The following is a 20356-nucleotide window of genomic DNA, read 5'->3' as shown; positions in this document are numbered from 1 at the left end:
TGCTCCCCTGGGGGCGGGGGAGGGGTGTCGATTCTTGGGGGGGATTTGGGGGGGCTCCCGTGTGGGCGGGGAGGGGGTGTCGGTTCCCGAGGAGGGGGGATGTGGGGGTGCGCCCTTGGGGGCGGGGTAGGGGGTTTCGGTACTCGGGGGGGGATTAGGGGGTGTACCTGTGGGGGCGGGGGAGGGGGTGCGAGTCTCAGGGGGTGGATTTGGGGGGGCTCCCGTGGGGGCGGGGGAGGGGGTGCGGGTCTCGGGGGGGGATTAGGGGGGTACCTGTGGGGGCGGGGGAGGGGGTGCGGTCTCGGGGGGTGGATTTGGGGGGCTCCCGGGGGGCGGGGGAGGGGGTGCGGGTCTCGGGGGGTGGATTGGGGGGGCTCCCGTGGGAGCGGGGGAGGGGGGTGCGGGGTCTCGGGGGGTGGAGTTGGGGGGGCTCCCGTGGGGGGCGGGGGGGGGGGGGGGGGTGCGGGTCTCGGGGGGTGGATTTGGGGGGGCTCCCGTGCGGGAGGGGGAGGGGGTGCGGGTCTCGGGGGGTGGATTTGGGGGGGCTCCCGTGGGAGCGGGGGAGGGGGTGCGAGTCTCGGGGGGTGGATTTGGGGGGGCTCCCGTGGGGGCGGGGGAGGGGGTGCGGGTCTCAGGGGGTGGATTTGGGGGTGCGGGTCTCGGGGGGGTGGATTTGGGGGGGCTCCCGTGGGGGCGGGGGAGGGGGTGCGGGTCTCGGGGGGTGGATTTGGGGGGGCTCCCGTGGGGGCGGGGGAGGGGGTGCGGGTCTCGGGGGGTGGATTTGGGGGTGTACCTGTGGGGGCGGGGGAGGGATGTCGATTCTCGGGGGGATTTGGGGGGGCTCCCGTGGGGGTGGGGGAGGGGGTGTCGGTTCCCGAGGAGGGGGGATGTGGGGGTGCGCCCTTGGGGGCGGGGTAGGGGGTTTCGGTACTCGGGGGGGATTTGGGGGTGTACCTGTGGGGGCGGGGGAGGGGTGTCGATTCTCAGGGGGATTTGGGGGGGCTCCCGTGGGGGCGGGGTAGGGGGTGCGGGTCTCGGGGGGTGGATTTGGGGGTGCTCCTGTGGGGGCGGGGGAGGAGTGTCAATTCTCGGGGGGGATGTGGGGTTGCTCCCGTGGGGGCGGGGGAGGGGGTGTCGGTTCCCGAGGAGGGGGGATTTGGGGGTGCGCCCTTGGGGGCGGGGTAGGGGGTTTCGGTACTCGAGGGGGGATTTGGGGGTGCTCCCGTGGGGGCGGGGGAGGGGTGTCGATTCTTGGGGGGATTTGGGGGGGCTCCCGTGTGGGCGGGGAGGGGGTGTCCGTTCCCGAGGAGGGGGGATGTGGGGGTGCGCCCTTGGGGGCGGGGTAGGGGGTTTCGGTACTCGGGGGGGGATTAGGGGGTGTACCTGTGGGGGCGGGGGGGGGGGGTGCGGGTCTCAGGGGGGGGAGTTGGGGGGGCTCCCGTGGGGGCGGGGGAGGGGGTGCGGGTCTCGGGGGGGGATTAGGGGGTGTACCTGTGGGGGCGGGGGAGGGGGTGCGGGTCTCGGGGGGTGGATTTGGGGGGCTCCCGTGGGGGCAGGGGAGGGGGTGCGGGTCTCGGGGGTGGATTTGGGGGGGCTCCCGTGGGAGCGGGGGAGGGGGTGTCGGTTCCCGAGGAGGGGGGATGTGGGGGTGCGCCCTTGGGGGCGGGGTAGGGGGTTTCGGTACTCGAGGGGGGATTTGGGGGTGCTCCCCTGGGGGCGGGGGAGGGGTGTCGATTCTTGGGGGGATTTGGGGGGGCTCCCGTGTGGGCGGGGAGGGGGTGTCGGTTCCCGAGGAGGGGGGATGTGGGGGTGCGCCCTTGGGGGCGGGGTAGGGGGTTTCGGTACTCGGGGGGGGATTAGGGGGTGTACCTGTGGGGGCGGGGGAGGGGGTGCGGGTCTCAGGGGGTGGATTTGGGGGGGCTCCCGTGGGGGCGGGGGAGGGTGTGCGGGTCTCGGGGGGGGATTAGGGGGTGTACCTGTGGGGGCGGGGGGGAGGGGGTGCGGGTCTCGGGGGGTGGATTTGGGGGGCTCCCGTGGGGGCAGGGGAGGGGGTGCGGGTCTCGGGGGGTGGATTTGGGGGGGCTCCCGTGGGAGCGGGGGAGGGGGTGCGGGTCTCGGGGGGTGGATTTGGGGGGGGCTCCCGTGGGGGCGGGGGAGGGGGAGGGGGTGCGGGTCTCGGGGGGTGGATTTGGGGGGGCTCCCGTGCGGGAGGGGGAGGGGGTGCGGGTCTCGGGGGGTGGATTTGGGGGGGCTCCCGTGGGAGCGGGGGAGGGGGTGCGAGTCTCGGGGGTGGATTTGGGGGGGCTCCCGTGGGGGCGGGGGAGGGGGTGCGGGTCTCAGGGGGTGGATTTGGGGGTGCGGGTCTCGGGGGGTGGATTTGGGGGGGCTCCCGTGGGAGCGGGGGAGGGGGTGCGGGTCTCGGGGGGTGGATTTGGGGGGGCTCCCGTGGGGGCGGGGGAGGGGGTGCGGGTCTCGGGGGGTGGATTTGGGGGTGTACCTGTGGGGGCGGGGGAGGGATGTCGATTCTCGGGGGGATTTGGGGGGGCTCCCGTGGGGGTGGGGGAGGGGGTGTCGGTTCCGAGGAGGGGGGATGTGGGGTGTGCGCCCTTGGGGGCGGGTAGGGGTTTTCGGTACTCGGGGGGGATTTGGGGGTGTACCTGTGGGGGCGGGGGAGGGGTGTCGATTCTCAGGGGGATTTGGGGGGGCTCCAGAGGGGGCGGCGGAGGGGGTGCGGGTCTCGGGGGGTGGATTTGGGGGTGCTCCTGTGGGGGCGGGGGAGGAGTGTCAATTCTCGGGGGGATGTGGGGTTGCTCCCGTGGGGGCGGGGGAGGGGGTGTCGGTTCCCGAGGAGGGGGGATTTGGGGGTGCGCCCTTGGGGGCGGGGGAGGGGGTTTCGGTATTCGAGGGGGGATTTGGGGGTGCTCCCGTGGGGGCGGGGGAGGGGTGTCGATTCTTGGGGGGATTTGGGGGGGCTCCCGTGTGGGCGGGGAGGGGGTGTCCGTTCCCGAGGAGGGGGGATGTGGGGGTGCGCCCTTGGGGGCGGGGGTAGGGGGTTTTCGGTACTCGGGGGGGGATTAGGGGGTGTACCTGTGGGGGCGGGGGAGGGGGTGCGGGTCTCAGGGGGTGGATTTGGGGGGGCTCCCGTGGGGGCGGGGGAGGGGGTGCGGGTCTCGGGGGGGGATTAGGGGGTGTACCTGTGGGGGCGGGGGAGGGGGTGCGGGTCTCGGGGGGTGGATTTGGGGGGGCTCCTGTGGGGGCGGGGGAGGGGGTGAGGGTCTCGGGGGGTGGATTTGGGGGGGCTCCCGTGGGGGCGGGGCAGGGTGTGCGGGTCTCAGGGGGTGTATTTGGAGGTGCGGGTCTCGGGGGGTGGATTTGGGGGGGCTCCCGTGGGGGCGGGGCAGGGGGTGCGGGTCTCAGGGGGTGTATTTGGGGGTGCGGGTCTCGGGGGGTGGATTTGGGGGGGCTCCCGTGGGGGCGGGGGAGGGGGTGCGGGTCTCGGGGGGTGGATTTGGGGGGCCTCCCGTGGGGGCGGGGCAGGGGTTGCGGGTCTCGGGGGGCGGGGGAGGGGGTGCGGGTCTCGGGGGGGGATTAGGGGGTGTACCTGTGGGGGCGGGGGAGGGGGTGCGAGTCTCGGGGGGTGGATTTGGGGGGCTCCCGTGGGGGCGGGGAGGGGGTGCGGGTCTCGGGGGGTGGATTTGGGGGGGCTCCCGTGGGAGCGGGGGAGGGGGTGCGGGTCTCGGGGGGTGGATTTGGGGGGCTCCCGTGGGGGCGGGGGAGGGGGTGCGGGTCTCGGGGGGTGGATTTGGGGGGGCTCCCGTGCGGGAGGGGGAGGGGGTGCGGGTCTCGGGGGTGGATTTGGGGGGGCTCCCGTGGGAGCGGGGGAGGGGGTGCGAGTCTCGGGGGGTGGATTTGGGGGGGCTCCCGTGGGGGCGGGGCAGTGGGTGCGGGTCTCAGGGGGTGTATTTGGGGGTGCGGGTCTCGGGGGGTGGATTTGGGGGGGCTCCCGTGGGGGCGGGGGAGGGGGTGCGGGTCTCGGGGGGTGGATTTGGGGGGGCTCCCGTGGGGGCGGGGGAGGGGGTGCGGGTCTCGGGGGGTGGATTTGGGGGTGCTCCTGTGGGGGCGGGGGAGGAGTGTCAATTCTCGGGGGGATGTGGGGTTGCTCCCGTGGGGGCGGGGGAGGGGGTGTCGGTTCCCGAGGAGGGGGGATTTGGGGGTGCGCCCTTGGGGGCGGGGTAGGGGGTTTCGGTACTCGGGGGGGATTAGGGGGTGTACCTGTGGGGGCGTGGGAGGGGGTGCGGGTCTCGGGGGGTGGATTTGGGGGGGCTCCCGTGGGGGCGGGGCAGGGGGTGCGGGTATCGGGGGGTGGATTTGGGGGGGCTCCCGTGGGGGCGGGGCAGGGGGTGCGGGTCTCAGGGGGTGTATTTGGGGGTGCGGGTCTCGGGGGGCGGATTTGGGGGGGCTCCCGTGGGGGCGGGGCAGGGGGTGCGGGTCTCAGGGGGTGTATTTGGGGGTGCGGGTCTCGGGGGGTGGATTTGGGGGTGCGGGTCTCGGGGGGCGGATTTGGGGGGGGCTCCCGTGGGGGCGGGGGAGGGGGTGCGGGTCTCGGGGGGGGGATTAGGGGGTGTACCTGTGGGGGCGGGGGAGGGGGTGCGGGTCTCGGGGGGTGGATTTGGGGGGCTCCCGTGGGGGCGGGGGAGGGGGTGCGGGTCTCGGGGGGTGGATTTGGGGGGGCTCCCGTGGGGGCGGGGGAGGGGGAGGGGGTGCGGGTCTCGGGGGGTGGATTTGGGGGGGCTCCCGTGCGGGAGGGGGAGGGGGTGCGGGTCTCGGGGGGTGGATTTGGGGGGGCTCCCGTGGGAGTGGGGGAGGGGGTGCGGGTCTCAGGGGGTGTATTTGGGGGTGCGGGTCTCGGGGGGTGGATTTGGGGGGGCTCCCGTGGGGGCGGGGCAGGGGGTGCGGGTATCGGGGGGGATTTGGGGGGGCTCCCGTGGGGGCGGGGCAGGGGTGCGGGTCTCAGGGGGTGTATTTGGGGGTGCGGGTCTCGGGGGTGGATTTGGGGGGGCTCCCGTGGGGGCGGGGCAGGGGGTGCGGGTCTCAGGGGGTGTATTTGGGGGTGCGGGTCTCGGGGGGTGGATTTGGGGGTGCGGGTCTCGGGGGGCAGATTTGGGGGGGCTCCCGTGGGGGCGGGGGAGGGGGTGCGGGTCTCGGGGGGTGGATTTGGGGGGGCTCCCGTGGGGGCGGGGCAGGGGGTGCGGGTCTCAGGGGGTGTATTTGGGGGTGCGGGTCTCGGGGGGTGGATTTGGGGGGGCTCCCGTGGGGGCGGGGGAGGGGGTGCGGGTCTCGGGGGGTGGATTTGGGGGGGCTCCCGTGGGGGCGGGGCAGGGGGTGCGGGTCTCGGGGGGGGATTTGGGGGGGCTCCCGTGGGGGCGGGGCAGGGGGTGCGGGTCTCAGGGGGTGTATTTGGGGGTGCGGGTCTCGGGGGGTGGATTTGGGGGGGCTCCCGTGCGGGAGGGGGAGGGGGTGCGGGTCTCGGGGGGTGGATTTGGGGGGGCTCCCGTGGGGGCGGGGGAGGGGGTGCGGGTCTCGGGGGGGGATTAGGGGGTGTACCTGTGGGGGCGGGGGAGGGGGTGCGGGTCTCGGGGGGTGGATTTGGGGGGCTCCCGTGGGGGCGGGGCAGGGGGTGCGGGTCTAGGGGGGTGGATTTGGGGGTGCGGGTCTCGGGGGGTGGATTTGGGGGGGCTCCCGTGGGGGCGGGGGAGGGGGTGCGGGTCTCGGGGGGTGGATTTGGGGGGGCTCCCGTGGGGGCGGGGCAGGGGGTGCGGGTATCGGGGGGGGATTTGGGGGGCTCCCGTGGGGGCGGGGCAGGGGGTGCGGGTCTCAGGGGGTGTATTTGGGGGTGCGGGTCTCGGGGGTGGATTTGGGGGGGCTCCCGTGGGGGCGGGGCAGGGGGTGCGGGTCTCAGGGGGTGGATTTGGGGGTGCGGGTCTCGGGGGGTGGATTTGGGGGTGCGGGTCTCGGGGGGCGGATTTGGGGGGGCTCCCGTGGGGGCGGGGGCGGGGGCGGGGGCGGGGGCGTCGGTTCCCGGGGAGGGGACACCCAGCGGCGCTACGGCGGCCGAGAGGGCTCAGTTCCCGGCGCTAGTGGAGCAGGGCGGGGGAGGGTCGCCGGGAGCTGCCCGGAAGTGACGTCGCGCGCGCCGGGCGGGGGGCCTCGCTGGGGGCGGTTGGAGCCGCGCCGCGAGCCGTGACGTAGCCGCCCCCTCCCCGCCCCCCCGGCGCGAGCTGGGTTTTTCCGTTCGGGCGGTTGGAGCCGGTTGCCCGGCAGGTCAGGGGGGGCGTGGCCGTCTGCGGGGGGGGGGGGTGAATGTGTGAGGGGTGGCCGGGGGGCAGGGGGCTCTGGGGGGCAGGGTGGCTGTGGGGTGTGGGGGGCAGGAGGGGTGTGGGGGGAAGCAGGATGGGGCAGGATGGCTGTGGGGTGTGGGGGGAAGCAGGATGGGGCAGGGTGGCTGTGGGGTGTGTGTGGGGGGAAGCAGGATGGGGGCAGGGTGGCTGTGCGGTGTGGGGGGCAGGGGGTGTATGAGGGAAGCAGGGGTCAGGGTGAAGCAGGGTGGCTGTGGGGTGTGGGGGGGAAGCAGGATGGGGCAGGATGGCTGTGGGGTGTGTGTGGGGGGGAAGCAGGGTGGGGGCAGGGTGGCTGTGGGGTGTGGGGGGCAGGAGGGGTGTATGAGGGAAGCAGGGGTGAGGGTGAAGCAGGGTGGCTGTGAGGTGTGGGGGGAAGCAGGATGGGGCAGGGTGGCTGTGCGGTGTGGGGGGCAGGGGGTGTATGGGGGAAGCAGGGGTCAGGGTGAAGCAGGGTGGCTGTGGGGTGTGGGGGGGAAGCAGGCTGGCTGTGGGGGGCAGGGTGGGTGTGGGGGGGAAGCAGGCTGGCTGTGGGGAGATGCCTGTGCAGTTCCTCCAGGCATGAATTCCAGGCGTGCCATGGCCTCTATGCCTCCGGCAGTCAGACTAGTCCAGTGGTTCCCAAACTTTAACAAGCCCCGAACCCCTTTCACTAAAATGTCAGGCCTCGCGAGCCCCCTCCTAAAAATGAATATTTCCCGGGATTTTCTCCTTTACCTGACTATCAATTATAAAAGCCGTGATCTTGGAAATATAAAAATGTGTTTTTCTGCCATGCTTATGACACACTATTTGTTATTAACTATGAGTTATCCTGACAGTATTTTTATTACGTTCTGAAACCGGCAACACTCTTCCCAGATCTCACGGTCGTAGCTTGTATCGCGCCGAATACGCCTGTTGTCAGACAAGGCTCCTGGGTTTCCCCCGGGACTATCAGATGTGAAACAGCCTGAAGGGCTTTAAGAAGCCAACTCAGAGTCCCCCCTACACAAGCATTCAGGTCCTGAGCAGTCCGGGCAAACGACGCACGTTACAGCAAAGCTTAAACTTGTTCGTCGTCGTCGTTTTACAAACAATGCCAGCTGCCTATTGAATTTTAAAAACAGCAAAAAAAAAATCCACCTCCCTGTCTACTTCTTATAAAGTCTTGGAGTTTAAATCTCCTCAGTGCAAGAAGAGATGCTCGCTTTGATCGGCTTAGCTCTTGGAAGGGCAGGCGCTCCGGGCTGCTGGCCCCGGGCTGCCCGGGGTCCCTAGGGACAGCTCTGTCCCCCCATGAGGGAATCTTTTCCCGAGAACCCCCTGTAACACTTTGCAAACCCCCAGGGGTTTATGAACCCCCATTTGAGAACTGCTGGACTGGAGGATCACAGTCCTCCCCTCTGGCCTCAGACCCTCTGAATGTAGGACTCTCAACTCCAGCGGTTGGTCCTCCCCACCCAGTTGGGCAGTCGGGAACGTTTCTATCCCTCCGTTTGCCCCCTGCCAACAGGACTAATGCCCAAGGAATCTCCCGTAGGCAACGGACTAGACTGAGTGGTCCGTCCTCACTTACGCCAAAAATCGCACCACGTTCAGCTTGCCTGCAGTCCCTTCCCCCAGATCAACGGGTCCCCTAGATCTCACACCCTAAAGACAAGGCCTGTAGCCAATCCTGGAATAAACTCGGACAAAGGAATCCGAGAGTTATTTACAGGTTAAAAGCAAGCAGGCCTCCGCGCAACGAGTTACTAGCTAAATCCTAAGAGTGACTGAGTCTTAGTGATCTGTTAGTTCAAAGTGGTTTTCAGGGCAGACCCAGGAGGCAGCTCCGGGGGTCTCTGGTGGCAGTTTAGAGTCTCTCTCTCTCCCCTCCGAGTTCAAATAGCCAAAAAGATGGAAAATTTCCCTGTGGCTTGATTTTATTTCCTTCAGCCGGCTTCCAAGCCCACACGATGAGCTTCGTGCCCCGTAGCGTTTCCCAGGGCCAGCCCTGACCGTTGACCCGTCCTGTGTATTGCGCTGATCCTGCACGGCCCAGCTGATTTTGCTAGTCCTGGGCGGGCAGGAGGAGGATGAGTTATAAAGCAAAACTTCCAGCTTTCCTTATGGCCTGGGATACGGACATTGCAGCTGCCATGAATGCAGGCAGCAGCTTACCCGCATCTCGTAAAGGCTAAATGCCTTCAGATAAGACTAATACCTATTTTGAGAAAAACGAGCCCACAAATGACCTGAGCTGGGCTCCGGCTATGAGTTTGTCAGTCCTTAGCTGACGCCTGCAGCCTGGGCAAGAACTGGCACCTAGCCTGACGCCATCACAGACCCCGCCCCCCTCCCAGAGCTAGGGAGAAAACCCGGGCTCCCAGCCCCCCTCGCTCTAACCACTAGTCCCCACTCACCATCCAGTGCCTGGTCCCCTGAGCCCTGGAGTGGGCTGTTCAGTCGAGGTCCAACACTGCCGCTCCTCTTTCCCCCCCCCCCCAAGCTTCTTAATGGGTGGTGCCTTGAGTGAATCAAATCCATCAAGTTCATCTGGAGGGCATTCACGTGCACAAGAAGCACCCCCAGCCCAGGAAGGACCCCCCCCGCCCTATCGCTCCCCCTACCCCGAAGCCTGGAAAGCATCCATGCCCTGGCCCTTCCCCAAGGTCCCTTTCTCTTCCCCCAGGGGTGCCCCATGCTGAGTGGGGGACAGCCATCCAGCCCCAGATCATCCCTCACTGTCCTGGCCAGCCCCAGAACTCCTGCCCCTTGCAAGGGGAATAGAAGTGAGGGTGAGGCATCCACCCAGGCTGTGGGGCAGCACAGCTCCCACCATGGGTCTGGGTTGGGTTTGGCAGGGTTGCACCATTGGCTTTCCCCACCGGGCAGTGGAGGTGGGGGCCCCCGTGTACCGGATCAGAGTGGTGGGGTGCCACCTCTTCCATCGCAGTGAGTGGGAAGGGGACCTGAGGGATGGGGACAGGGAGTCTGGCTCTTGGGTGCTGGGGGGTTCAGCAAAGCCCAGGGCAAGGCCACATCCCCACCTGCTGCCTACGCTTCTCCCCCAGTCCCCCTAATTAAAACCACCACTTGCCTTCCCAGGGGCACTCTGTTCCCTCCCTGGTCCCCTAGAGCCCTGTTCCCCGCCCGCCTCCTTCCCCCAATGCCTCCCCCACAGCCACAGTGGGGCTGACCCATCCCCCTCTCCCTGTGCACCCCTCGGGTTCTCCTCAGTGGCCACCCAGCCCAACCCCCTCCCAATGAGGCCCACACAGTCCTCTGTGCCCCCTCCATTGCCTGGACAGTGCCCCCATGTACACCCCCCAAACTGAGAGGAGGGGACTATTGGCGGCAATGGAGGGATCAGGGCTATGTTGGGGGGTTACTCCTGTATCCCCCTCAAATGCAGGGGGACAACAGGGAGCTGAATTTCAGGGGGGTGGTAATAGGCTGAGTGTGGGGATCTGGGTTGGGGACCCTCCCAGCTCTTCCCCCCCCCCGGTGCAGGGGGGCAGCACAAGCAACCTAGACTTGAGGGTGATGTTGGGGGATTAGGCTGGGGGCATCGGGACTATATCAGAGGGTCCGTGTCAGGTGATGCGGTGACCCCGCTCAACTCCCACAGATGCATCGAGACAATGCCAGCAAGCTGGAGTTGGGGGTGATTTTAAGGGGATTAGGCTGGGGCTGTATCAGAAGGTCCGTGTTGAGTGATTGGTGCTGGGGTAACTTCTCCTATCTCCCCCCAAGTACAGGGTGATAATGCCAACGAGCTAGATTTTGGGGTGGTGCAGCGGGGAGACACCGAGATGGAGCAGAAGATGAACCAGGTGTTGCAGGGCTGAGTGAAAAGCGCGGATACCAGCCCCATCTGCAGCTTCCATGACCAGGGGACCGAGGGCAATGGTGAGGAGGGGCCAGCCAGGGGTGGGGGGAGATCAATGCCTGGGGGGGCAATGGGAGGGGCTGGGGCCCCAGCAGTAGGTGACTCTTCCTCCCGCCCGCCCCCCCCTCTCCTGGAATGCGCTAAAGGAGCTGAGTGAACCAGAAAGGCCCATGATCTACACCAGCAGCTTCCAGATGAGTGGGGACCCCTGGTCCCTCCATGCCAGCCCCTCCCAGATGTGTGGGGACCCTTTCCCTCCATGCCAGTCACTCCCAGGTGTGTAAGGACCCTTGATTTCCCAACATCAGCTGCTACCAAGTATGTGGGAACCCCCAGCTCCTGACCCGCTGCCTTTTCCCAGGTGTGTGGGACCCCGCCCTGCACTCCTTCCACATCGGCCCCTTCTGGGAGTGAATGGGTATGGACGCTGGGGGAGGGTAGAAAGGTAATAGCAGCCAACTCTCTGTGCCATTTTGTCAAAAAGGATTGCAGCGTGTTGGACAGAGTAACCACTCTGAAGCTTCAGGAGGGAACAAAGCCAAAGGAGTAGGATGGTGGGGGTTAGCTGAAGAGCTCCCCCTCCTTGTTAAATGGGTAGCAGAACAAAGTCCGTGCTCATGGAGACAAGATTTTTTCCAGGGGAGGGATGCCCTTGACTCTGCTTGTAAGGGGTTTGAATCATTCTGTAAATGCTGGAAACCAAAGAAAAAGCTATTGAAGTAGCAGCTGCACGGACATTGTGGAAAGCTGTCGCCGATCTCTCCAGCCTGGTAGCACTGCAGGAAACACAACTGGAAGATTACAAATTGCAGTTGGATAGAGGTAAGGATAATTTGTCTCAGCAGAAGGCATTCCAGTGTGGCTAAAGTATCACAGAATGCAACAGGCAAAACCAGGAGAGTGTGAGCAACTGAAAGTAGAAAACCTGAACGGGGAAGTATCTATATTGCAGTGGAAGCTGGGGGATCCTCAGGCAGCTGTCAGAATGGTGTTACAAGAAAATAAATGTGTGGCCCATGAAAATTTGGGATGTGTGTGAGGATCAAAATTTACAAGAAAAAGATGAATGTTTCTATGTTAAAGACAAAGGAACCCAATGTATATGTATATTTGATATATTCACTGAACAACAGTCAGCTGTTGTGTATGCAGGAAGAGGAGGTGTTTGTGTTAGGCCTCATTGTCCAACGGCAGTAGGAGACGATAATGATGTGTATTTTATTAGCGCTATCAATTCTTCATGGCTAACTCATGACATTAACTCAAAAACTGAATGATTCAAAAAATGAAATGCCGTTTTAGTCGCACTGTTAAACAATAGCATACTAATTGAAATTTATTAGAAATATTTCTGCATGTTTTTCTACATTTTCAAATATATTGATTTTAATTACAGCACAGAATACAAAGTACACAGTGCTCATTTTATAGTATTTATTACAAATATTTGCATTGTAAAAAAGATAAACACAGGACATTGTATTTTTCAGTTCACCTCATACAAGTACTGTCGTGCAATCTCTTTATTGTAAAAGTGCAACTTAGGGCACTAGGCAACTTAGTGAAGACCTGCTAAATCGACCGCCGGTCGCTCTCCCGTCAACTCCAGCACTACACCGGAACGAGAATCATAACGTAAGTTGACAGGAGAGCTTCTCCCATCGACTCAGTGTGGTGTAGACACTGCAGTAAGATACATCGACTACAGCAAAGGTCTCACACTCAAATGACCACAAGGGCCACATGTTGAGCAAAGGGCCACATCACTGACAACCCCCCTGGCTGCCCCTGGCCCCGCCCCCACTTCACCCCTTCCATGAGGCCCTGCCCCTGCCCTGCCTCTTCCTACCCCTTTCCTGCCGCCATTCAAACCCCTTCCCCGAAAGGCCCCGTGTTTGAGACCACTGGACTACAGTTATGTGAATAACTTAGCTGTGTAGCACATAGTTGTGTAGCTTAGGTCGACTTAACCCCATAGTGTAGACCTGCCCTTAGAAATGTAGCTGCTTTTTGTTACATAACTGAACTCAAAAAGAAAACAATGTAAAACTAGAGCCTACAAGTCCACTCAGTCCTACTTCTTGTTCAGCAAATTGCTAAAACAAACAAGGTTGTTTACATTTACGGGAGATAATATTGCCCACTTCTTATTTACAATGTCACCTGAAAGTGCGAACAGCCGTTCGCATGTCACTTTTGTAGCTGGCAATGCAAGGTATTTACGTGCCAGATATGCTAAACATTCATATGCCCCTTCATGCTTCGGTCATCATTCCAGAGGCCCAAGCTACCACCACTGGGGGGGTGGATTACCTACACTGAAGGGGGGGGGAAGTTATCTTACTCTTTCACCCATAACTTCATCTTTAATTTCCTTTTCATTGGTTTATTCCATAGGGCTAGGCTGCTGGCTTGCTTCTTTATATCCTGCCTTTTTTGTTTGTTTGATTATATTTGGCTTATATTTTTGTATAGGACTAATCTGTGATGTTTGGCTGTAACACAAGGATCCTACAGGTCTGTATCCTGTGTTGACTTGTAACCTTTGGCATAGATAACTGGCCTAACAGTCACCCTTTGAGATTTTGGGGAACTAAGCACGTTTAGTTAAGAAATTTGGGACTAAATGGTAACCACAAGGTACACCACCAAAACATGGAGGTAACAAACAGAAACTGGTTTGAGCAACAGGTTTCGAGAATGAGCCCATTGGCATTAATATATATGAATATATTAGACTATAGGATAAGTGCATCCCAATATTATGGGGGTGAGGAAATTAGATTTGGGCATGGAAGGTTGGGCACTGGCATGAATATTCAGAGTGCTCAGACCCCAGAAGAGGGCAAACCACCAAGTTTCTTGACTTTAGCAAAGCTGTTTCTTGACTTTAGCAAAGCTGTTTCTTGACTTTAGCAAAGCTTTTGACACGGTCTCCCACAGCATTCTTGTCAGCAAGTTAAGGAAGTATGGGCTGGATGAATGCACTATAAGGTGGGTAGAAAGCTGGCTAGATTGTCGGGCTCAACGGGTAGTGATCAATGGCTCCATGTCTAGTTGGCAGCCGGTGTCAAGTGGAGTGCCCCAGGGGTCGGTCCTGGGGCCCGTTTTGTTCAATATCTTCATAAATGATCTGGAGGATGGTGTGGATTGCACTCTCAGCAAATTTGCGGATGATACTAAACTGGGAGGAGTGGTAGATACGCTGGAGGGGAGGGATAGGATACAGAAGGACCTAGACAAATTGGAGGATTGGGCCAAAAGAAATCTAATGAGGTTCAATAAGGATAAATGCAGGGTCCTGCACTTAGGATGGAAGAATCCAATGCACCGCTACAGACTAGGGACCGAATGGCTCGGCAGCAGTTCTGCGGAAAAGGACCTAGGGGTGACAGTGGACGAGAAGCTGGATATGAGTCAGCAGTGTGCCCTTGTTGCCAAGAAGGCCAATGGCATTTTGGGTTGCATAAGTAGGGGCATAGCGAGCAGATCGAGGGACGTGATCGTTCCCCTCTATTCGACACTGGTGAGGCCTCATCTGGAGTACTGTGTCCAGTTTTGGGCCCCACACTACAGGAAGGATGTGGATAAATTGGAAAGAGTACAACGAAGGGCAACGAAAATGATTAGGGGTCTAGAGCACATGACTTATGAGGAGAGGCTGAGGGAGCTGGGATTGTTTAGTCTGCAGAAGAGAAGAATGAGGGGGGATTTGATAGCTGCTTTCAACTACCTGAAAGGGGGTTTCAAAGAGGATGGCTCTAGACTGTTCTCAATGGTAGCAGATGACAGAACGAGGAGTAATGGTCTCAAGTTGCAATGGGGGAGGTTTAGATTGGATATTAGGAAAAACTTTTTCACTAAGAGGGTGGTGAAACACTGGAATGCGTTACCTAGGGAGGTGGTAGAATCTCCTTCCTTAGAGGTTTTTAAGGTCAGGCTTGACAAAGCCCTAGCTGGGATGATTTAACTGGGACTTGGTCCTGCTTTGAGCAGGGGGTTGGACTAGATGACCTTCTGGGGTCCCTTCCAACCCTGATATTCTATGATTCTATGATTCTATGATTCTAAGTGGAAGCAGCTCTCGCTAGCTTTATCCAGCTCTTGGCTTTTTCATCTTTATCTTTTGAGTCTTTTAGCTGTTAATTTAGCTACTCAGCAGCTGACTCTTCAGCTCTATTATTCACCATCAGTGTTGAGCATTGAGGAACCTGGACCATCGGACTCATCTGGCATGCCAACGACGAGGCTGGTCCTTTGACTCTTACCACCAGGTCCCCAAGGAAGGGAGTGAGTATGTTAATAGAGGAAACTTTTATTAAATGATACTATAGTACCCCCAGAACTGTATTATTTCCTTTTGATTTTGTGGTTTGGAGCTTTGATAACTTTCTCATTTATTTTAATAAAAGTCTCTAAGGCTTTGTTTTGTCCTCAGCATGAGTGTTTTTGCCACAGCTCCCAAGGGTCCTTGTGTAATGCCGACAGACCCCGGTCATCGGCGGGTGGGATCAAACCTCTGGAGCTTAGTGCATCAGCCTCACCCCATGAGCTAAAAGCCAATGGGCCGTTAGCTAAGACTGTAGAGCAAACTCATTCTTCTCTCTGTAAGTGGTCTCCGTGCCACCAGATGGGACAGAGCACCACACCCAGGAGGTGTGTGGGTTACTCTTGCAAGCTATTGAACTCACTACATTTGATTCTGTGTAGCCTGGTTCTGGGACGAAAACCTTCTGCTCAGATCAACTGGCAAGTCTATAACAATAATAAACAGCCCTCAAAAAATCAGGCAACATTGGTAACAATAACTAAGGCTACGTTTTAGTCATGGGTATTTTTAGTAAAAGTCATGGACAGGTCACGGGCCCTGAACAAAAATTCACGGGCCATGACCTGTTCATGACTTTTACTAAAAATACCTACCTACTAAAAAACTTGGGTGGGAGTGCACTGCAAAGTGCAGTGGCCTGGGGCACCCCGGGTGCTGGGGGAGGGGGTCGAGGTGACCTGGGCCCCCCTCTGGTGCTGGGGAAGAGGGAGGCTGGGCTGCGGCGCATGGCCCAGGACCCCCGCTGGTACAGGGAGGGGGGAGATAGGCTGCGGTGGGGACCCGCGCTGGTACTGGGGGAGGGTTGGCGGGGCTCCCTACCTGGTTCCACGACCCTGCAGCTCCTAGGCGGTTGAGGCAGGGGCCAGGGCAGGAGCTCCTCCGCTGTTCCTGCCACAAGCGCCGGCTGCCGCAGCAGCTCCCATTGGCCAGGAATTGTAGCCAATGGGAGCTGTGGGGATGGGGCCTGGTGGCGCACTGGGCGGAGACCCCTCCGCTGTCTAGGAGTTGCAGCCCCCCTCCCCAGCTAAGCGTCCCCCCCAAACCCTTGCCCCTAGCCCTGAGCCCCCTCCCACACACCCAAACTGCCCGGGGCCAGCACCAGCCACTGCAGAAGTCACGAAAAATCACGGAATCCGTGACCTCCATGACAGACTCGCAGCCTTAACAATCACACATTCAAAGATCACAAAAACTTGTCATATACGTTCGTTTTCTTTTAATCCTCATTGCCACCAAGTGAAACCAAGTTGTGGTTTGTCACAACGTAGGACACTCCCACTTTCCAGTTTTTCACTCCATGCATCTGAAGAAGTGGGTTTTTTACCCACGAAAGCTTATGCCCAAATCAATCTGTTACTCTTTAAGCTTCCACCAGACTCCTCATTGTTTTTGTGGATACAGACTAACACGGCTACCCCTCTGAAACTTGGTCTCACTTCTGTGAGTTCATATCTCTCTTGATTTTCTGCCATGTGCATTGGTGGAAGGGGTCTCCTCTGTGGGAATGTTTGCACTGTGCAAAAAAAAACCCCTCTCTTGTATTTTCACATTTTTTAATCTTTTGAAGTAAGTGGAGGTAGAGGAGAAGAGATGCAAATGCATAACACACAAGAAAAAAAAACTAAGGTTTGATCTACACTACAGTCCTAGATCGGTATACTAACGTTGGTCATGGGTGTGAAAAATCCACATCTCTGAGCAACCTAGTTATACAGAACTAAACCATCACATAGACAATGCCAGGTTGGTGGGAGAGCTTCTCCTGCTGGCAAAGCTAATGCCTCTCAGGGAGGTGGATTAACAAAGCCAACAGGAGAGCTCTCTTCTTTCAGCATAGAGCTTCTTCATTAAAGCACCACACTGGTTACTCCTGGGGGAATTCTGCACCCAAAAAATCAAAAATTCTGTGCACGATATTTGAAAATTCTGCATAGTTTATTTGTCAAAATAGCACAATATAGTCATGCCAGTTACAATTATTTTGGTAATTTCATAGAATATCAGGGTTGGAAGGGACCTCAGGAGGTCATCTAGTCCAACCCCCTGCTCAAAGCAGGACCAATCGCCAACTAAATCACCCCAGCCAGGGCTTTGTCAAGCCAGGCCTTAAAAACCTCTAAGGAAGGAGATTCCACCACCTCCCTAGGGAACCCATTCCAGCGCTTCACCACCCTCCTAGTGAAAAAGTTTTTCCTAATATCCAACCTAAACCTCCCCCACTGCAACTTGAGTTTCAAAAGATCTGTCAACAAGTATGTCTGTAATAATACAGACCAAAAAAAAAAAATCTGGTAATTTTTTTCTTTTTTTTTACAAATAGATTCCTTACAAGGCATATTAACACAGAACTTTGTGCAATTCATTTAAATTACAACACAGAGCTGTATTTCCTGCACCTGTCAGAAGCAGTTCATAGGCTTGGGGGAGTCGGGGGTAACAGAGGAGCAGAGAGAGAGGGAGGGAGCCTAGGAGTGAACCTGGAGGGTGTTGGGTGTGGGTGGGAAGTTTTTCTTTGTGTCTGTGTGTGTGTCGGGGGGGATTGTTAGGGTGTTGGGAAGCCTCCCCCATGCAGACCCTGGCTGACCCCAAGCCTCTCCCATTCAGTCAGGCATGTTTGCCCCGTCCCCACACTCCTCATCCCCATGGGTCCCCTCCTCCATCCCTAAGCTAAACACTGTCACCCCATTAGCTCCTGAGCTCATGCTCCAGCCTGTCCTCCCCACTAGCCATTCTGAACCCCAATCTGTGACCCCTCGGTAGCCCTGTGTACCCCCCTCTGTCCTAACATGGTTCTGCGGTCAGGGTGCTGTGATGAACTCCTACTCCTGGGGGAATTTTGCAGCACTGGACATAAAATTGTGTATTTTCCTGCCTAAAATACATTTTGCCTAAGAAGTGCTGAAGTTCTGTCTTTTGCCCACCAGAGGCAAAATTTTTAAGTGCAGACAAGCTTTATGAGACAAAAACAGAATCAGGACTCAATATTCATTCATCCTAGAGCCTGAAATTGGAGCCCGACACATTCAGTCCCCTCTTTGGTAATTTCCAGAGCATGAAAATCCTTTCTACCCACTCAGCCAGCCAGTTTGGGATCCACACGGAAGGAATATCCTCCAAAGGACTCTCTCTCTCTCTTTGCCTCATGCAATTTTGAATCCAAACAGTGAAGGATGATTGTTCTCAGGCTAACCATCACATCTTTTGGGACTGTAATCAGTGACACCGAACTAAGGAATGGTGTTCTAAAAACAATTTCCCTTGAGCCATTGGCCACCATAGCTACCTTTACTGGATGAAAACCAAGAACTGTGTGTGTACTCGCAAAAAGAAAAGGAGTACTTGTGGCACCTTAGAGACTAGCAAATTTATTAGAGCATAAGCTTTCGTGAGCTACAGCTCACTTCATCGGATGCAGCATTGGATCAGCTAGGAGAGATTTCTGTAGGGCCTGGGTTACAAATGCTTTTGGAACCAACTATATGAACATTTTGCCTAGTGCCAAGTCACTTAATGTGGAATTCTCTCCCCAGATCGTCTGAGCCAATAGTGAATTAAACACTAGAACTCCGCTGGGATCATCTGCACTTCCTTCAGTTAGTTCCAGTTTGGGGTCTGCTGTTGTTCACCAGTTCCAAGTGGATTTAAATCACTGCTCTTCCTTTGTTAGCATGTCCAGTAGATTGGAGCGTTCTCTCCTACTGACTGAACTGCACTTGAATTTTCTCCATGTCATCATGCAGGGGTGGGAGGAAAGCCAAACTAAAGTGAGAAATCATGTTAGCAAATAGTCATTTGTCCAATAAATCTGAGCAACATCCTGACAATCTAAACTAATCGCCACTTGAGTGACCAAACAGCCCAGAAAGAGAGAAACCCACATTGCAGAGAGGTAGATGACATGAAAATGAAAGTGTCAAGTAAAATTCCAGAACAGGTTACATTTGATGACTCAGAATCAGGGCAAGAGATTCTCCCATCATGTTCTCCACTGATCCATTCAAACCTGCTTCACTCAGCACTGTCATTATTGAGTTATGTTATTTAGCAAACTTTTAGCATCCTCATATAGGGAGAAAAAACAGCCAAACTTCCCAGAAGTGGCTTTACCAATAGATGGAAACTGGGATTTAAACTCCAAACGATCCCACTGTATGGGGAGATTTTGATGGATCAGTACCAATAGTGAAAAATTGATGATCATACGTGTTGCTAACAGCAGCCAAAACTTGTGGGCCTTTTTGAGGGAGTGCAGCTTAGCAGAGAATCATACAATCATAGAATATCAGGGTTGGAAGGGACCTCAGGAAGTCATCTAGTCCAACCCCCTGCTCAAGCAGGACCGACCTCAACTAAATCATCCCAGGCAGGGCTTTGTCAAGCCTGACTATAAAAACCTCTAAGGAAGTAGATTCCACCACCTCCGTAGGAACCCATTCCATGCATGACTAAGCCAGGAAGGAAGGGAGCCTCTGGCTCAAACTTTGCCTGCATCTACGTCCCTCCCTGATGAAATCTCTGTTGGTTGTGCTGGAGCCTGTGTTTTAGGAGAAAAGCAAGAGATCTGTCTACATTTGCCCTCTTAGAGGTGTCCGTCACAGCCTCAAGATATGCAAAATTTACAGGAACACATCTGGCTAATTAGTAAGCAGAGAAAACCTCTCACTTAGCTTTTGAAATGGCTTACCGAACATGGTTTTTTTTTTTGCTTGATATGTCATTGTCTATCAGTGAGGATAAAGAAGCGAGGAGAGCACTTTGGACACTTTGGGATCTCTTCATGGAAACAATTTAGGGTTCCCAAGGGCAGCTGAAAGATGGGCCAATTGGAAGGCTGTCTCTGCACCACACTTTGGTAACTATCGAGGGTTGGGAGTGTTTTCCCTCACATGTTGCAGATGTGTGTAAGTGCTTGAGACTCAGTAAAATAAAGCTTTAACTGAGACCACTCTTGCATTGTATTGTTTGTGCCAGCAAGCTATTGGTTGGGCGGCCATATCTCCACAGATTTATTTCCTGACACCACCTGGCACAGAGTAAAGTTACCAAGAGCTTTGGGTTTAAAGAACCCCGGGTTACAACACTTTGTTTTTCGATCCATTTGAATTCCCCTTTGAAACTTTCATCAACTTCAAGCATATAAAAGGTTGTTAGAATGAGGAGGAAGAAAAATTCTTCTTAACCTCTGAGAACAGGACAAGAAGCCATTGGATTAAATTGCAGCAAGGGCAGTTTAGGTTGGACATTAGGAAAAACTTCCTGTCAGGGTGGTTAAGCACTGGAATAAATTGCCTGGGGAGGTTGTGGAATCTCCAACATTGGAGATTTTTAAGAGCATGTTGGACAAACACCTGTCAGAGATGGTTTAGATAATACTTAGTCCTGCCATGAGTGCAGGGGACTGGACTAGAGGGATCTCTTGAGGTCCCTTCCAGTTCTATGAATCTATGATCTCCAGCCCTAGTAACACTGAGCAGCCCTCAAGTGGTGAAAGAACAGGTTAAGAACTGTTTAGAAAAGCTGGAGATGCACAAGTCCAAGGGTCTGGATCTAATGCATGCAAGGGTGCTGAGGGAGTTGGCTCATGTGATTGTAGAGCTATTGATCACGACCTTTGAAAACTTGTGGCAATCAGGGGAAGTCCCGGACGATTGGAAAAAGAGAAATATAGTGCCCATCTTTAAAAAATAGAAGAAGAATCTGGGGAACTACAGGCCAGTCAGCCTCACCTCAGTCCCTGGAAAAATCATGGAGCAGGTCCTCAAGGAATACATTTTGAAG

At 57.8% G+C, this 20356-nt stretch overlaps 2 protein-coding genes and 1 long non-coding RNA gene across 53 annotated transcripts in view; 2 read left to right on the top strand and 1 right to left on the bottom strand.

The window, feature by feature from the left end:
• The window catches only part of LOC119849376 (zinc finger protein 420-like), a 3142523-nt gene that overhangs the window by 759100 nt on the left and 2363067 nt on the right, over positions 1–20356 (bottom strand). The gene's annotated exons all lie outside the window — the stretch shown is intronic.
• Positions 1–20356, top strand: part of LOC119849403 (zinc finger protein 501-like) — a 1099011-nt gene that overhangs the window by 870679 nt on the left and 207976 nt on the right. The window lies entirely within an intron of this gene.
• On the top strand, positions 6207–19801 carry LOC119849430. The gene is made up of 7 exons (XR_005290475.1): positions 6207–6321; positions 10118–10268; positions 10888–11070; positions 11739–11883; positions 12724–12765; positions 14442–14538; positions 18109–19801. It is a non-coding gene; the product is annotated as an uncharacterized LOC119849430 (long non-coding RNA).

Source organism: Dermochelys coriacea, chromosome 28 (genome assembly GCF_009764565.3).
Source record: "Dermochelys coriacea isolate rDerCor1 chromosome 28, rDerCor1.pri.v4, whole genome shotgun sequence".
NCBI lineage: Eukaryota > Metazoa > Chordata > Testudines > Dermochelyidae > Dermochelys > Dermochelys coriacea.
This window is presented reverse-complemented; position numbering and strand designations above follow the sequence as displayed.